Raw genomic sequence first — 17,268 nt, 5'->3', positions numbered from 1 at the left:
CAGGATCTGTTTTTTTGCGGGAAACATAGTGCTTCTCACATAGTTTTTCAAGCAGGGACATGTAAGTACGTATACACAGACGTCTGATAGGCAAGTTAGGTGTTTTTCAATCAATCTCTCTGTGTTAGTGATTGGATAATGGACTTCTTTATATTCGTACTATACTTGCATGCCTTACAATGTAGTGCTGTAATTTGACACAATAAGACACACCTGGACCCTGCACTCCCAAGAGGAGGAAAATGCACTACTGCACCTTTAAACAACACACGTTAAATAGAAATCCCAAAAGATGAGGCGATAAAACAAGACCCAGCACTCTCTTAAGGCGAGGCAAGAAAACAAATTCAGGTGCATTTAAAGTGACACACACGCGTTATTAATTCAATAATACAAACACATCAAGATGGCCAAATTTAACTTTTTCAGAAGCCAACTAGATAATGCCAGAAACAGACCAAAAAAACTTTTTGAACTGATCAAACTCCAATCCAACTATTTTCCCACCCTTCCGCCATCGCAGGCGCTTACGCTGCCAACCTGTGAAGGGTTTGCCTCTTCCTTCGTTGAAAAGACTACTAAGATCAAAAACGAGCTACGAGCTCTCCAAAGCAAACAACCTACTTTCCCTTGCCAGACTATCCCTACTCCCCACCCTCCACCCCTTCCTCTGCCCACCATTGTTCCCTCTTCCACAAATATCTCCTGATGGAGCCAACCCACTCTACTCCAGCCTTTTCCTTACATAGGACTTTAACCCAAAAATAACGTTTGCTGGAACCAATTCACTCCCTATGATGATTGCTCTATTCTCAACTTGCTTACTACTCTAAAACCCTCTAACCACTTCAATGACCCTCTATCCTCCAGCTTCTTCAATGAAATAAAAGGGTCCTTAGTCCCCCTCTGGACCAAAATAGTAAATGCCTCCCTACATCAAGGTATGATTCCTGAATGCCTGAAGGTAGGGCAGGTTTCGCCCATTCTCAAAAAACCCATGGCTGATCAAGAGTACCTCAATAACCTTTGCCCAATCACTTGCATTCCAATTCTATCGAAGCTCCTTGAGAAATGTGTTCTTGTCTAACTATGTAACCACATTGATCAATTCCAGCTCTTAGATCAATACCAATCGGGTTTTCGCCAGGGTCATAGTACTGAAATGGCTAATACTCATATAGTAGATGACGCCCTAAAAATGCTTGATTGGAATGAAGCCTGCCTTCTAATCCTCCTGGAGTTATCTTCAGCATTTGATACGGTCAAGCATGATAACCTCCTAGAATTACTGAAACAAAGGATTGGTCTCTCCGGCCCTGTTTTAAATTGGTTTTCCTCCTTTCTCAACAACAGAACGCAAAGATTTAAAGTAAATCACTCCCTTTCCAACTCCTTGCCATCCACTCTTGGGGTTCCTCAGGGATCTTCTCTCTCTCTCCCACGCTCTTCAACTTGTTCATGGAACCTCTTACGGTTTTACTCAATTCTTCCAACATTCAGTATCACATGTATGCAGATGACACCCAAGTTTACTTGAAAATCTCTTCCCCTGACGACATCAAATCACTGAACTCTACCTTACTCAAAACTCAACACTGGCAGACTACCCAAAATCTTAAGCTCAACTCCTCCAAAACGGAATTCCTCCTGATAGCACCAACCAAAAAGAAGGCCATCAACGCTGATTACTTGAAACACTTAACAGCTCTCAATTGTACCCCTCACATTATTGACTCTGCTAGGTCTATTGGAATTATACTTGACAAGTCATTGAGCATGCAGGAACACATTAGTGCAGCCACCAAAGGGGCCAACTTCCACATGTGCTGTGCAAGCTCTAGTAATCTCCACGCTAGAGTATGGCTGTGCAACTCTATGTGGGCTACCCAGATACAAGCTGGCTCCGCTCAGGGCTTCCCTAAATTCAGCTGCAAGGCTCATCACAGGTGCCAGAAGAAATAGCCACATATCACCGGTACTGAAATCTTTAAACTGGCTACCTTTGGAGGCTAAGATTGATCTCAAGACCCCGATGTACCTAGCTAAAAAACTGGAGCTCTCTGGCAGGAGCCGATCTTCTAGGAGTTCACAACTCTGTTGCTGAAACCTCAAAGATTCCAGAAAAAGAAAACTTATAACTGGGCATTTTCCGGTATTGCCCCAAAGGGGAAACATCGTTACCATCGCAGCCAGTACACCGCGATGCTGTTACTTCGCGGTCGTTACATCGAACGCGATGTAACCACGCGATGCCATTACAACGCAAGTCTTTACATCGACTTGCGCTAGATGGCGTGCTAACATTACAAATAGTGTAGTTTACTATCCCAACACCTTCCCTACTGTTGACTGGAGTTGGAATATTAAATTACGCTTTTCTAATGTTAGCACGCCATCTATCGCAAGTCGATGTAGAGACTTGCGTTGTAATGGTATAGCGTAGTAACATCGCAGTCGTTGTAACGACCGCGATGTAACTGCACGCGTTGTAATGACTCGCGTTGTTACATCATACATCCGCCCCAAGAATCTGGAACTCCCTGCCTTCTCACACTAGACTGATTCCCTCTACGGCGTCTTTCAAAAAAGAAGTGAAAGCCCTATGGATGAATGCCCTTGTTTGACGGCACCTACTTCCACTGACTATGACCACTCCGTTTGCTTGTGCTCATCTGCTGTTGGTTTGTTGCTCGTATATGCTACATTATTTCCTGCTAAGTATTTTACTGTTCCTCTTTTGTTTACAGTGCCCTGTTTATCATTGTTGTTGTTGTTTCCCCAGCAACTTTGTTTTCACCTCTGTACAGCTGTAAAGAGCTCTGATACCCGCTTGGGTTACGTTCTCGCTATCAAAAACTTTATAAATAAATAAATAAAAAAACAAAAAATATTTTAGAAAGGAAGTTAATGCAGACTCCCATATATCAAGTAAATCAAGTGCAAAACCAGAATAAAATGTATCATATATACATGTAGCAAAGAAACTTAGAAATTATGTACACAAAGTAAGGAACACCTCACCGATCGATCATGCGACGTCCTTGCCAACTCAAGCTGGAGGAGCCCTTCGACAGCCCAGGAAGAAGTTCGATCGGGACCCAAGTTCCGTTTGTTTCACAGCCTTACATCTACTCTGTGAATGAGCTCCTACCCACCCCCGAAGACTTCCAGCTTTTAATACCTTTACTCAATGTGAGGCGAAGGTTTTACAAACCTCGCCCCCTTTCTTTTGTTGCAAAAACTGAGCTGGCCGTACTGGTTTGTGTCAAGAGCAAGAAAGAAGCTGGCCAGGCTCCTGTATTTCGACTCCGAGACAGAGCTGTACATTCCGCACATTCCCTGAAAAGTACAAAGCACGCATCCTACACAACATGCTCCAGTTCACTCTGATTGGTGAAGAGCAAAAAACAAGTGAAAAGCTATTCTGAATGTATAGACACTGGTGGACTTGTTGGGGCTTAGATACCTTTACCGATTTATAAATAATGTATTGCACCATGCCCAAATTCTAGTATACAACATAATTACAAAATCGGGTGTGCCACAGAGCCCTTTTAGTTTTCAGAGCAGTTTCAGTAAAAACTTAATTGCAGTTTGCAAAAAAGTTATGCAGTCTTAATTACTAAGCCAAGAGAACCTAAAGTAAAAACATAAATCAAAGTAGGCAACTAACCCTCACATTCAGTCAGCTGTTATTTCTTCAGTCATGTGCATTATAAATACACATTCCTTTATTTGTAATTAAATAACACACCCTGTTAAATTAGGTCAACATATAAAATTGTTCTCTGGTTTTGCATTAACATTTGCAAAAGTAATAGTAACACATCAGTCCCCAAATGAAGTATGTTAGTTCCACCATAACAGTGCAATTAATAAGGTGGGCCCACCCGTTCAAGTTAAGTACTGAGAGGACTTCACAAATGTCCTCTCCATCCAAAGCCTGCATAGCAACAAACACCCACTCGCTCACATATAATTTAATATTATAAAAACGCAAAGATTGGCAGTAAGAGATTGACATTCACCACTACCTATCACATGTCAAGTTGCATTAGGTTACTCCATTATTACCAGCCATTCAAGGATGCAGGAGAGCCACGCAGTCAATTAATGCACACCTAAGCCACACCTATATGGGAGTCTTGCACCATCCAAGAAGATAGTCTGAAAAGTGCACTCCTCAAGTATGAGGTGACAGCATATTTAGGGGCAGGCAAATGGCGTCATCAGCACCTCAGGGTCTTCAATAGTGCCAGGGCAGCGGTGACTGGCATGGGTGCAAGGGTGGCATCTAGAGGATCTGGAAGCAGCAACATGATTCTTGGAGAGACAGAGGTACCTGGTATCCAAGAGGTAAATTATAAACGCAGAGTAGAGGCTGCTTTGACTGCTACTTATTTGCTCCTGCAACTCACTGTCCTACACTCTGTCCTGTGTGAATTACAGCACGCTGTAGTTTCTTCCTTGTTTCTTTCTGGAAAGCAAAATTGTTGGTTTGGACTTTGGTCTCCCTTAACCAGCTGGTGGTTGCCTTGAGTCCGAACCAAAAACAACATCCTCTATGTGCATATCTGACTGGCAGTATTGGGAAGTAGTTCAATGGCAGGTGTCAGTACCTTAACTAGTCCTCTTTTTTTATTCTTTACATTGTAGGACCTGTCATTTTGTTTCTCCTTTTATAAATGACGGACTACAAGTTCCAGACTACCAAGGGGAAAAAAACCGGGACACCAGGTTGAGCTAATCACACAAGATATGGGCAGAAATTAAATACAATCAAGCGTATTATCGTAGTCAGGACTATCTACGTTGAGAATTATCACAGATGTTCAACACGCTCTGATCACATTCAAAGTGAGCTCTAAAAACATCTTAATGAGACTACTACTACATATTTCCGTACTTACACGTGCATACCGACCACCCAGGAACATGTACATTCTTGAGAAGTTTGAGTGACAAGCGAGGATCAGGTGGGAGTGACTATTAGCTGGGCACATAGAGTTCTTTAACCAAACCTGTCACGTTCCCATTTCTTAATAAAGTATGTGCTTGCAGTAGAAAATCTTTTTAGGTCTCGACTAGGCAGCACATGCACTGTCTCGTCGAGAGATGGTGTATACAATATAGTGAGGGAAGCTCCGCCTACTTTCCAGACTTATTTTTGATTGGCTTCCATCATATTTTCTGCATTCTGATTGGTGGTTGGCTTGGTAATCCTGCCTCCTGACGGGCATGTCGTCATTTTTACCCTTCCGAGGCTATCAGCCCCTTTACTGTAAAATCAGTTTGGTTCCCTGCCTTTCCCCGTTCCCTCCCGTAGTCTGTGACTTTTTTGACCACCACCACCCCTCCCACCCCATCCTGTTCGTGCCTACTTTGATGCCAGCACTTCCGTTTAAAATGCAATAGGGCTCCTATTACATTTTAAATCCTTGTTTGTCTGCTGATTGGTGGGTACATTCACACTCATTTTTGGTTTTGCATGCGTGTGATACCTCTGGGGCTGCGCCTGCGCCGACCACACCGTATGCCATGATTTGGAAGGAGACCCAGGAGGAGAGCGCTGTCAGCGCATTAGCCCAACTTAGCGTGATGAGAGGCGGTGGAGAAAAATTCAGAGCGGCCAACTTGCTTACTTTCAGTCTTCCCCCGTTTATGCCTCATTGCCGCACGCAGTGTGGGAACCTCTTGCTGACCCCGCGGGAACTGCTTGTGAGCCAGCCTGTAACACCCGGGAGAGACAGAAGCGGCGAGGGCAAGAGAACGGAATACAAATCCGTCAGCCAGCAGGACCCAAATCCAAACTGGACCAGGCAAGTTAGCCCACTGCTCCCTTCCCAGCTCCGGAGATCAGCCTCGGCACCGGAGCTGCCGCCACGCACCTAGCATCAATGTGGTACGGACCCATGATGATGCTGGTAAATGCTGTCCTCCGCTGCAAATGCTAAATTTCTAATAAATAGTATCCAAAATATGTGTTTTCATGAAAAATTGCAGCTTCTAGTGCACAAGAGGAATAATTTTTTGTTTTGCAAGCGCTTTCACTTTTGATTTACAGAGCTGGGAGTGACAGAGCTGAGTGCCGAGCACAAGTGAGAGCTTGCCAGACTGGCTGATTTCTACAGTGGACCTAGAAACCAGGATAAATCACAGTTTCCCTGCTTAAATATATAATATTAGGCAGATATTTTGTGTCAGAAACTCCTCTTTTTCCTTCATTAGGTGGAGCCTCTAGCGGCAGCGCACGTCACAGAACAGCCTGCCTGTTGCGCCCTCCCTGCCAATCCTTTTCCCATCCAAGCCCACATGTAATGTCCCAGTGCTCCAGTGCTGAACTCCACAAATCCCCTTGCTACTGACCAGACCACATTTCACTCACTCATTCACTGGTGGGGCCCATAACACCAATAAATCATTCATTCCACTATCAGTATCAATGGTCCGCAAGAGAGGGGAGTTTCTTTCTTTACTTCATGCGCTGGAAATGGGAGGAAGAGTGCACCAATCACCTGATGATTATCAACAAGTTTATCTATACCTCCTACCTCACCAGGATCTCAAATACATTAAACCCTAACAGTTCCTCCCATGCTATTGGCCATGGATCAGCCAGTTTCTGGGAATAGCAACCCCTAACTCCTAATAAACAATATACATTAAAATACTTCAAATAATAACCCAACACAGTTCTTTAAATGCAAACAATATGTTTATCTAATTAAAGCATAAGAAAATCATATAGCATTCAATATTTTTGGTTTGCATATTTACCTAATCTGGCTAAATGTCGTCCTCTATGTCAATTTCAGATCTTTCGTCTCTATGCCCATAAATCAAGGAATCAGTTTGTAAATTAATTGGGCATCTGATCAGTCCATCAGAGTCTCTGGCAGAAGCTGTCCAGCAGTGTCACCGTCCTCTCCGTCAGCATAACGTCGGGCAATCTAGTAAAGTGATGGTGTGCAAGGAATAGAGTGCTCTCTTGAGAGTCGACTAAATGACCTACCCTCTCTAGTCTACTTTTATAATAAATTTTTATCGGCAAATGTTTCAATACATGTTACAAAACAATTTTAATTGGTTAACCAGGACCATTCTTCCTGCTTCTCATACATCAAATGTTGCATTAGATGCAGCTTCTCAATATTTGAGTACATTTGTAACAGTTTCTAGTCCATTCAGGGCATGTTTTATTCCCATGCAGAGCCGTGTCCTTTGTGTCATCAAGTATAATAGTTCATAGTTTAAGTAAATCCTTTGTTTGGTGCTTGGCGCTCCTCCAAGGATGACCTTCACGAATACAGTCTGCCTGGGGTCGGGACGAGGTTATTGTTGCTCATCTTTTAGCGCAGGCGCACTTCACTCAGTGACTTCTGTGTTATGTCGGGGTGTCAGAATAGGGATGGCAGCCATTTTGTGGCCACTCCAGAAAGGTCAACTTAAGCAAAGAAACATAAGACGTAATTAATACATGGAAATGACTATTAAAATGTTATTCCCTCACTAAACCCACTATGTGTGTGTATTTATCTAGCAAAAGCAACACGCATTGCAGTTTATACTCACAATTTAAAGCACGATTCACAAATCACATCACAAAAGCAACATAAAACATGCAAATTCTAAAATCTGATATTAATATGCGTACAAAATTAGTTTACCTATCAATCAAGCCATGCAAATGCGATTCCCACGTGTATTTCTAATTAGTAATGTTGATTAATTAAACCCACAGCAAACAATTAATACTCTTAATGTTAATCAGTTATTCATGTTAATTCAAATTGATAAAATGGAGGAGGTATACGTTTCTTAGGGAAAACCTCGCTCCAGCATTCCCCCTTTGGTGATTTTATCACCACAAAACACCCAAATTTAGTATCCTTTTACGAAGATGACTTCTTACTCATAACTCAAAATTCAGTTTCTTCATAATCATCTCACTTTACCTTCTTGTACATATTATCTTTCCACTCATCTAAAGCTATTTCTTCAAAATCATTTTCTGGATCTTTTCCTTTTCTCTTAAGTTTATCTCTTTTTATTTTATTATTTGTTTTCTTTTTCCTGCAACACATACACCCTAATTTTATCACTAATACTGCAACTATCACACATGTTAATGGAAACTGAATTTTACCTATAACAGTACTACCTATTTTAACTAAAAAAAATTTAATAGCAGCTATTTTCTTTCCCATTCTTGTTCATACATCTTCAACCTCCAGTGGTACAAGTTCATCGTGCAATTCAGTAATATTTTTAATGTAAACTTTTAGATCTTTACTTTCATCTGGAATGTAAGTGCAACAATGTTGAACATTCAGCATTCCACAGACTCCACCCTCTTTTGCCAAAAGAATGTCAAGGGCAAGACGATTTTGCATTACCATAGCACGCATGGCAACCATTTAGGTATTTACCAATAAGAATCCATGAGCAGTGCTTGTTGACAAGCAATCCACTACTGTAGATAATTTTCTAATTTTATTTGCATTCAGAGTTATTCCCATTGCCGGTATCAATGCACAAAAGATGTCACCCACAATTTCTGCCCAAGATTCTCTTTTTCTTCGCGTTAAATGACTATTTAAACTATTTACACCCTCTTCTCTGTCCATGTAAAAGATTTTTGGAAATACCAAGCCTACATAACATGTGCCATACCAATGGTCCGGCAAACGATAATATGCCCTGTTCTCACAGATAAAATATATTCCAGGAAATACTGGATCTCTTCCACCTTTGAATCCCCATCCACCCATGATTCGGTATGTATCATGGCACTCACTGTTACCTACAAACAAGTTATCATATGCAGTTTGATTCCTTCTTATACAAAGTTTTCCTATCTGAGGCTTATCTAAAGCTATTGTTGGTGTTGACTCTCCTTTTGTCAGGTGTTTCTCCATTTCTATGTCCCAAGCTGTTTTCTCAACTTTTCCTTCTGTTGCCTTTTTGTGCATTTTATGCCTTCTTTCCTCAACCATATTTAAAAATGTCTTTTCTTCTTTCTGCAAACTGCATGTCAAATGATATTTAAACACAGCTTTTAATGTTAGTTCACTAGTCTCTAGGAAAATTTCACATAAACCTTTGCAGGTCTTACCTTATTCAACTTATTATTAGCAGGCACTAATGCAAAAATGTTATCTATATCTGAAAAATAATACTCTAATTTCCCAATCTCATAAAACAAACTAGCTATTACACTACATGTTATTCCATAAGTAGCTGGTAGGTGATGATATGTCACTCCCTCTGCCACAGAAGCAGGTAACTGCATGCAGACGTAGCAGTCCCTTACATCCATAGTCTTTACATATTCATACAATAATTTTGAAAATGCATTATTAGAAAAATCATTAATAGACCTATCTTTATGCAAATGAATGTTTGTTGCTACAGTCGGTACTAATTTTGATTTTTTACCTATGTTAGTTTTGTTTTGACCATTTCCTTCTATTGTATCTATTGTGCCTTTAAATGATATTACAAGAGCTAGGATGCTCCATAAAAGAATTAATAATCCTGTACAAAAGCAACATGTTTTACACCATCTCTTCATGAATGTACATCTACTTTTACTACCATCTGTGTTAGCCATTTTCTAAAATAGACCGTGTCTTTTGACTTAGCCTCTGCTACTTTGTGACCAGTTTCTACCCCAAAGCTTCTAAACTTCTACTTGGTTCTATTGGTTTTCTACTTCTTTTCTTTTATTATCGTTTTCCACATCAACAGCTTCTTTGATTAATCAGTTTGGCATCTCATCGTCCTTTGCCTCTTTCACCCAATCAGGATACAGAATTTCCTGAATCTCCGCTTCTTCTTCTCCAATGTCGGACAAGAGAACTCTCAGGATTTCTGATTCTTCTTCTTCTTTAACCACTTTCAGTAAAGCCTCCTCTGGATTTCCTTGACTATCTGCCTCTTGAGATTCTTCAGGCAGGGCCACATAAGTCCATTCTGGAGACTTATACTTCTGGTTAGGTTTTCTTGTTCTTCCAGATTCTTTTGTTACAACTGTTTCTTTCTCCTTTGATTTTTCCTGACTTGTGACTTCATTCACCTGTTCAGCTCTGGGTGATTTCACTCGAGACAGTCGATATCTTAGTCTTTTTATTTTGTTCGGCCAAACTTCTGGTTTTACAGTTTTTCTCACTTTACTTTCTTTAACATTCTTTTCATTCTTTTCCTCTCTCCAAGGTCTCTGTCTCAGAACTCGACCTTCAGGTATTTCGTTCCCACTGTCTTCTGATTCTGTCCCAACTTGCTTTTCCTTTTCACCAGTTTCTTTATCCACCACTTGTTCTGGTTTCCCTACTTCTTTCCCTCCTCGAATCTCCGGCACACAATCTTCCTGCTGACTACTTGTCCCTTCACCTAGCTGGGTGTTGCAGTTCCCTACACCTCCTCGGGGGTCTTCCGCAATCTGTCCCTCTCTCTCTGTAACTGTCCCTTCTTCATTCAAGTCTATTAATTCAGGTGGAATTTCTCTCAAGATTTCATCTGGGATCTGTTCTCTTTGACCTTCTTTTACTGCGTTTTCTTCGTCTTTTCCTTCTTTCTTTTTAGGTTCTTTATTAGGACCTTTCTTTCTCTACTCGTCTTCAGAATCTGAGCTTTCAGAGATCTGCAATCTTCTTCTCAGAGAGACACTTCTGGGGACCAGAATCTGCTTTGGTTCATTTTCCCCCCTTTCAGGATTTTCATGTGTCTTTGGTTCTTCGTGATCTCATTTAGTACTTGACTCTGATTCGTCATAGTACTCTTTCTCCTTGCAATCCAGCGGATTTGGTATTCTCAAGGTATGGCTGGCATGGATCCAGTTTTTCAGTCCAGCACACTTCACAGCTGTTGTCATGGTCAGAATGACTTGTCTTGGCTTTCCCCACCTGGGAACAAAACAGTTTCTTCTTCTGTGGACCTTTATCCTCATCCAATCTCCTGGGCTTAAATCATGGGCTTGCTTCTTTTCAAGGGTGGTGGCATCCGCTCCAACCTGATGAAACACAGAATGGACTGAGTCAGCCAGGCTTTACAGTACTCCAACACCATGTCATCAGAAATTGTCATCAGCTTGTTGACTGGTATGTATGCATGCCTCATTGCACGTCCCATGATTATTTCATGAGGACTTAGCCCTGTAGTTCTATCTGGGGTTGCACGTATGGTCATCAAAACTAGAGACAAGACATCAGGCCATTTCATTCCTGTGGCTAAACACATTTTCCCAATTCTGTTCTTGATTGTACCATTCATTTGCTCAACCACACCAGAAGCCTCTGGTCGGTAGGCACAGTGCAGTTTCTGTTGTACATTCAATGCTTCACTGACCAATTTTACAATTTCATTATAGAAATGCCCTCCTCTGTCTGATTCAAGGGTCACTGGGAACCCGAACCTAGGGATGAATTCCCTCAAAAGCAGCTTTGCTACTGTCAATCCATCATTTCTCCTTGTCGGGTATGCTTCTACCCACCTGGAGAATAGGCAGACTATGACCAGAAAGTACCACAATCTGTTACATGTTGTCATCTCAATGAAATCTATTTGCATTCTGGTAAAAGGCCCTCCTTCTCGGCCTATAGTTCCCAGACTCACTACTGTCTTTCTCCCAGGATTGTACTGCTGACAAATTAGGCATCTCTGACATAGACTTTCTGATATGATTCTGAATTTTGGGTTGTACCAGGTCTGCTTAAATGACCTGATCATAGCATCTCTCCCTATGTGTCCCTGGCCATGATACATCCGTGCCATGGTAGACAACATGCTATCAGGCATGACTGGTCTTCCATCTCGATAGACCCACACATGATCTTTTTCCCTTGTTGCACATCCTGCTTTTACCCACTGCCTTGTTTCCTCATCTCCTGCTTCCTCCTGCAATTGTCTTACTTCTTCCCATGTCCCTACAACGTTAGTAAACATTAAGGAATAGGAAGTCATTTCTTTCTCCTTTGCCCGATTGACTGAATAATGATTTCTAGCACAATACTGTGCCATGTCATTGGCATAACGATTGCCGGCAGTAACATGATCTTCCCCTTGGTTATGAGCAGCACATTTCACCACAGCCAATTGTTTAGTTAGCTGTATCGCCTCAATCAACTTTCCAACCACTTCAGCATTCTTTATAGGAGTTCCACTTGAGGTCAAGAAACCTCTTTGCAGCCATAACTGACCAAAATCGTGGACAACTCCGAAGCCATACTGGCTGTCAGTTATCACAGTCACTCTCACACCTTTCCCAATTTTGCATGCTCGAGTCAGAGCCACTAACTCTGCTACTTGGGCAGATTTCACTCCTTTCAGATAGGATGCTTCCATCACTGTGGAAACCGTACCTACTGCATATGCTGCACTCAACACTCCTTCTTCTGTTCTCAAACATGACCCATCAACAAACATTACATACTCATTTTCGGCCAAAGGTACATCTTTTATGTCTGGTCGTGGTTTCGTACAATACTCAAGCACATCCAAACAATCATGATCTGCTTCATCTCTCACTTCCACATTCTCACCATCAGGTAACAATGTTGCTGGATTCACATTCACACATCTTGCAAGGCTCACTTTCGTTGCACCTAATATGACTTTCTCATACTTAGTCAGCCGACTATGTGTCATATACTGCGTACGACTCCTGGTTAAAAGAATCGCCACATCATGAGGTACAAACACTTTCAAAGGATATCCCATCACGATTGCTTCACTCTGCTCCAAACTTCGACATGTTGCAGCCACTGCTTTCAGACATCCAGGTAAGCCTACAGCTACAGGGTCAAGCATTGATGAGTAATATGCAATTGGTCTCCTCAATCTTCCATGCTTCTGGATTAACACAGAAAGTGCGCATCCATTTCTTTCACTGCAATATAACTCAAATTATTTTTCATAATCAGGCATTCCCAATGCTGGGGCTTCACACAACCCATCTTTCAATCGTTTGAATGCGGCCAATTCTTCCTTTTTCAATTCAAGGGTATCTTTTACATCACTCCTTGTTAGCCGTACCAGAGGTTTTGCAATCAGCGAACAGTTGCTGATCCACTGGCGGCAGTACCTTACCATTCCCAGAAACATTCTCACTTCTCTTTGAGTTATGGGGGCTCTCATTCCTTTTATGATTCTGATTCTGTCTATTGTTATTTTCCTCAATCCTTTTTCAATGTTATGTCCTAAATACTGTACTTCCTTTTTAAAATACTGCAGTTTGGCTGGGGACACTTTTAATCCTCCATCTACCAGGTGATTTAGTAAGGCTATAGTGTCTACTTCACAAGCTTCACGAGTTTTCGACGCCACAAGGAGGTCATCGATATACTGCACTAGTACTGAATTCTCGGGCCTTTGCAGGCTCTCCAATGACCTTTTCAACAACTGATTAAATATTGAGGGGCTTTCTGTATACCCCTGTGGAATTCGGCACCATGCCAAAATACGGTCTCCAAACCGAAATGCAAAAATTTGCTGACTGTCGTGATGCAATGGAATGGAAAAGAACGCATGGCACAAATCAATTACTGTGTACCATTCTGCATCATGGGGAATTTGATACAAAATCACTGATGGATTTGGCACAATGGGACAGCATGGTACAACAATTTTGTTTACCTTTCTCAGGGCTTGCATTTTCTGAATTTCCCATTTGGCTTTTTCAGGCCCATTATGGGCGAATTACATGGACTGCTCAATAATTCCTTGCTTGATCATTTTCTCAATTATTGGAGTTACTCCTTCAATTATTTCAGGTGTCAATCTGTACTGAGGAATGTTTGGATAACTAACTCCATCTTTGACAGTAATTTTTACTGGGTCTACATTTCTCATTAACCCTACATCTTCTCCGGTAAAATCCCAAACCTCTGCTTTTACAGACAGTTTCAATTCTCTGGGCAATTCATCTGGATTAAATACTGCATATGTTCCAATAGTTTCACATTCTCTATTAGCTATGGTCATTTTTGTACAATACATCCTCATCTGGTGTTTCAAAGGCTATTCCATCTGGAGTACAAAATATAGAGCAGTTCATCTTGCACAGTAGGTCCCTACCTAGCAAGTTCACAGGACTGGTGTCACACACCACAAATCGGTGCATGTCAGAAAATTTCCCTATACTAACCTTAACAGGGTCTGTAAGATGTGTTTTTAACTGTTGGTTGGATCCGAAAGAGAAAGGTTCTTAACATCTGCTGATCTAACAGTAGATCGAGTAGCGCCAGTGTCTACTAGGAAAATAATGTTATCATCATTAATCTTCCCATCTACAAATGGTCCTGTCTGGTCTACTTCTAGAGTTGCGCCAAGTACGCACTCTTCTTCCTCCCTTCGGCACCGCCAATAATCCATTTCCGAATCACTCTCATCATGTTGCAGACAATACTGCGAAACAGTGCGAGCACTTGATGGTTTATTTACCTGTTCTTCATTGTAGAATCCCGATTCTTTACTATACTTCTGTGAGTTTCTGTTCTGTGGTAAAGGTGGTTTTGGCACCTGGTTCTGGGAAGTAACCACCTGCTGCTGTTGCTGCAGTTGACCACCCACCTCTTTCCGCACCTGTGGATTCAACAATCGATTTTTAATATTAGTATTTGGAGGGTTCTTACCCTCGGATTTCCAGTGCCCTAACTCACCGCAATTGTGACATGGGCATTTCTTTTTGGCTTCCTCTATATTACCTTTCCCTTTCCCTGTACCAAATCGGGGTCTCACTCCTGGATTATTTGCTTGTTCTACCAATTGAGCTTCCTGTCGTTCGGCTACCTTTACCTGTGCCCACATTGCCTTTTCCTTCAGCTTTCGTTGTTTTGCCTCAATCTCATCACTGAAATATTTTGCATGTCTCAAAACTTCATCTATTTTCTTATTTTGCCAATCAACTGTATGCTGCTTTATCATATCACCAATTTCTGGGCGTAAACCATATACAAACCTGTATACGAAATGGCTCAAGTCTTTATCACTAAGGTTCTCATCTCCACTGAACTGTTTAAAAGCCTGAATTAGTCTCTCGTAATATGCATGTACTGACTCCTTGCTTTCCTGTTGGGTCCTGTCAATCTTTACCCAATCAGTTTCTTTAGGGGGTACCTTATTTTTCAGGAATGCATAACTTGCTCATATTTCTTCATTACCTCTGGATCGGGAGCTCCTGTCTTAGGGTCCCTAGGATACTCTTGAGTAGGCCAATTTATCATCAGCTTGCATTCTGTCCACAAATCTGCTGGTACTATTATATCAAATAGACTATTTAAATCTATCCATAATACCTTTGCCAATTTTACAAATCTGTCTACCTGCCGGTACCACTCGACGGGCTTTTCGCGTAGTCGAGGGAAATCATTTGTGAAAGACAAAATGTCCTGCCTTGTCCATGGAACATGGACATACCCTCCCCCTGGAATCTCTCCCATGGGGTATTCTGTCGTCACTTTTTCTTTCTCTCTAACAGGAAATGCTGAAAATGTCTTTTCTGTGATATTATCACGTCTTCTGCACCACTTGCTTCTCCATCTGTCAACATCTCCCCATTTTCTCAACAAACCAATTATGTCCTTAATTTGACCTATCCTACCTGCGGTATTCAGATTCTCTATATCCTTCTCAGTGAAATCAACTCTATAGGATTTTTGCAGTGCTTTTACTTTTTCAAAATCTCTTCCCATTTCATTCGTAATTTCCTCTAATCTCTCATGCAAGTTTTTCGCTCTCCAGGCTGCACTCTTGCAAAGAAACAACAATTCCTCATCCTGGTAATTTTTCAATTTTTCAGTAGGGATAGTTCCTAATATTAATTCTTCCAATACTATTTGTAAATTTGCCACATCTATTGACTGGGATTCTATATCCTTTTTCTGTAACTCTCTGATCCATTCATTTAACTCATCTACGGAAGGCCCCACTGAATTATTTACATTATTTTGTTCTGGGGCTTTTTGTGGTTCTAATACTGTTTCCATGGTGATCCTGCTCTTCTCAGCGTAAATCTGATTCACAAATGGATTAGTTGAAACATTCAGTTGAAACATATTCATTGTTGGTCCCCACGGATTATCAATTTGACTCTGTTCAGTATTCCCAATTGTATTTTGGCCTCTGTATGGCACTGTCAAACAATGTTCAGTATCTTTTTGTTTCTCAAATATGGGCATTACCGGACCTATCGTTACTGGAACTGTTACAGCTTCTAGATTCTTGGTCAATTCTCTTATTTTCTCATTCAACTCTAGGGTATTTTTGGCCAGTTCCACTGAATTCTCATCATTTACCCTACTTTCTGTCTGTTTTTCTGTCTCTCTTGCAGAGTTACTTTTCCCTAGTTCTGGTGACATGGTCTCTGTTTTAATTATTCGTAAGGTTTCTCTCATTGGGGCACTTGGTGTCAATGCCTCTGGTTCTGGTCGATACGGTGGTGGGTTTTTGTAAAACACTTCATCAAGAACATCATCTTCTGATTCATTCACTTCATACCCACTCGAATCCATATTCCACCTTTTCTCAGTACATTTTCACCCTTCATTTTCTCCTATAATTCTCACGGGATACAGACCTTCAGTCATACTTGCATTCCGCCACCTTTTCATCCTGTCGTCATGTGTCTCATGTCCGTATGATCTACCGAACATATATCTGTAACCCCTACCACTTCTCTGTTTCTCTCGTGCATGCATCTCGTCTTCCCATTCCGTCAATGCCTCAAACTGCGTCGGTCTAGGTCTCGGTTCTAAGTTCATCATCTTGTCTCGGAGGTTTCTCAAAACAGCTAAATTAAAGGAACCATGTTCTGGAAACGCCAGGACTCCATCGTCCTTGGTGTATTTTACCCAATTGTCTAACCAAATACAAGTATGGTACCCATATTTCGCAATCATTGCAGATGTGGGGGTTTTCGGTGGAAGAAGTAACTGTCCTTCCCTAGTCTCAACTACTTTCTTGAACCATCTTTTAATTTTCCCAAACCACGATTTCTTCTTTTCTGGTGGTTGGTAAAACATTTTCTCGTTTTCCGTATACCGTTTAGTCCGCTTACAATGGTACCGCTATTCTGTCCACTCACAGCGCGACTCTTACTACCGCACCAATCAGGAATGTCTACATCACTATCACAATCCTCCAGTCTCAGCGTGACTCACACTAACGCACCAATCAGGGAGCGTTTACGTCACACTGTATTTGTCCACTCCTAGCGCGGCTTTACACTAATGCACCAATCCGGAGCGTTTTTACGCCTCTAACCTACTATCC

The sequence above is a fragment of the Triturus cristatus genome, chromosome 7 (assembly GCF_964204655.1).
Source record: "Triturus cristatus chromosome 7, aTriCri1.1, whole genome shotgun sequence".
Taxonomy (NCBI): domain Eukaryota; kingdom Metazoa; phylum Chordata; class Amphibia; order Caudata; family Salamandridae; genus Triturus; species Triturus cristatus.
Note: the sequence above shows the minus strand (reverse complement) of the source record.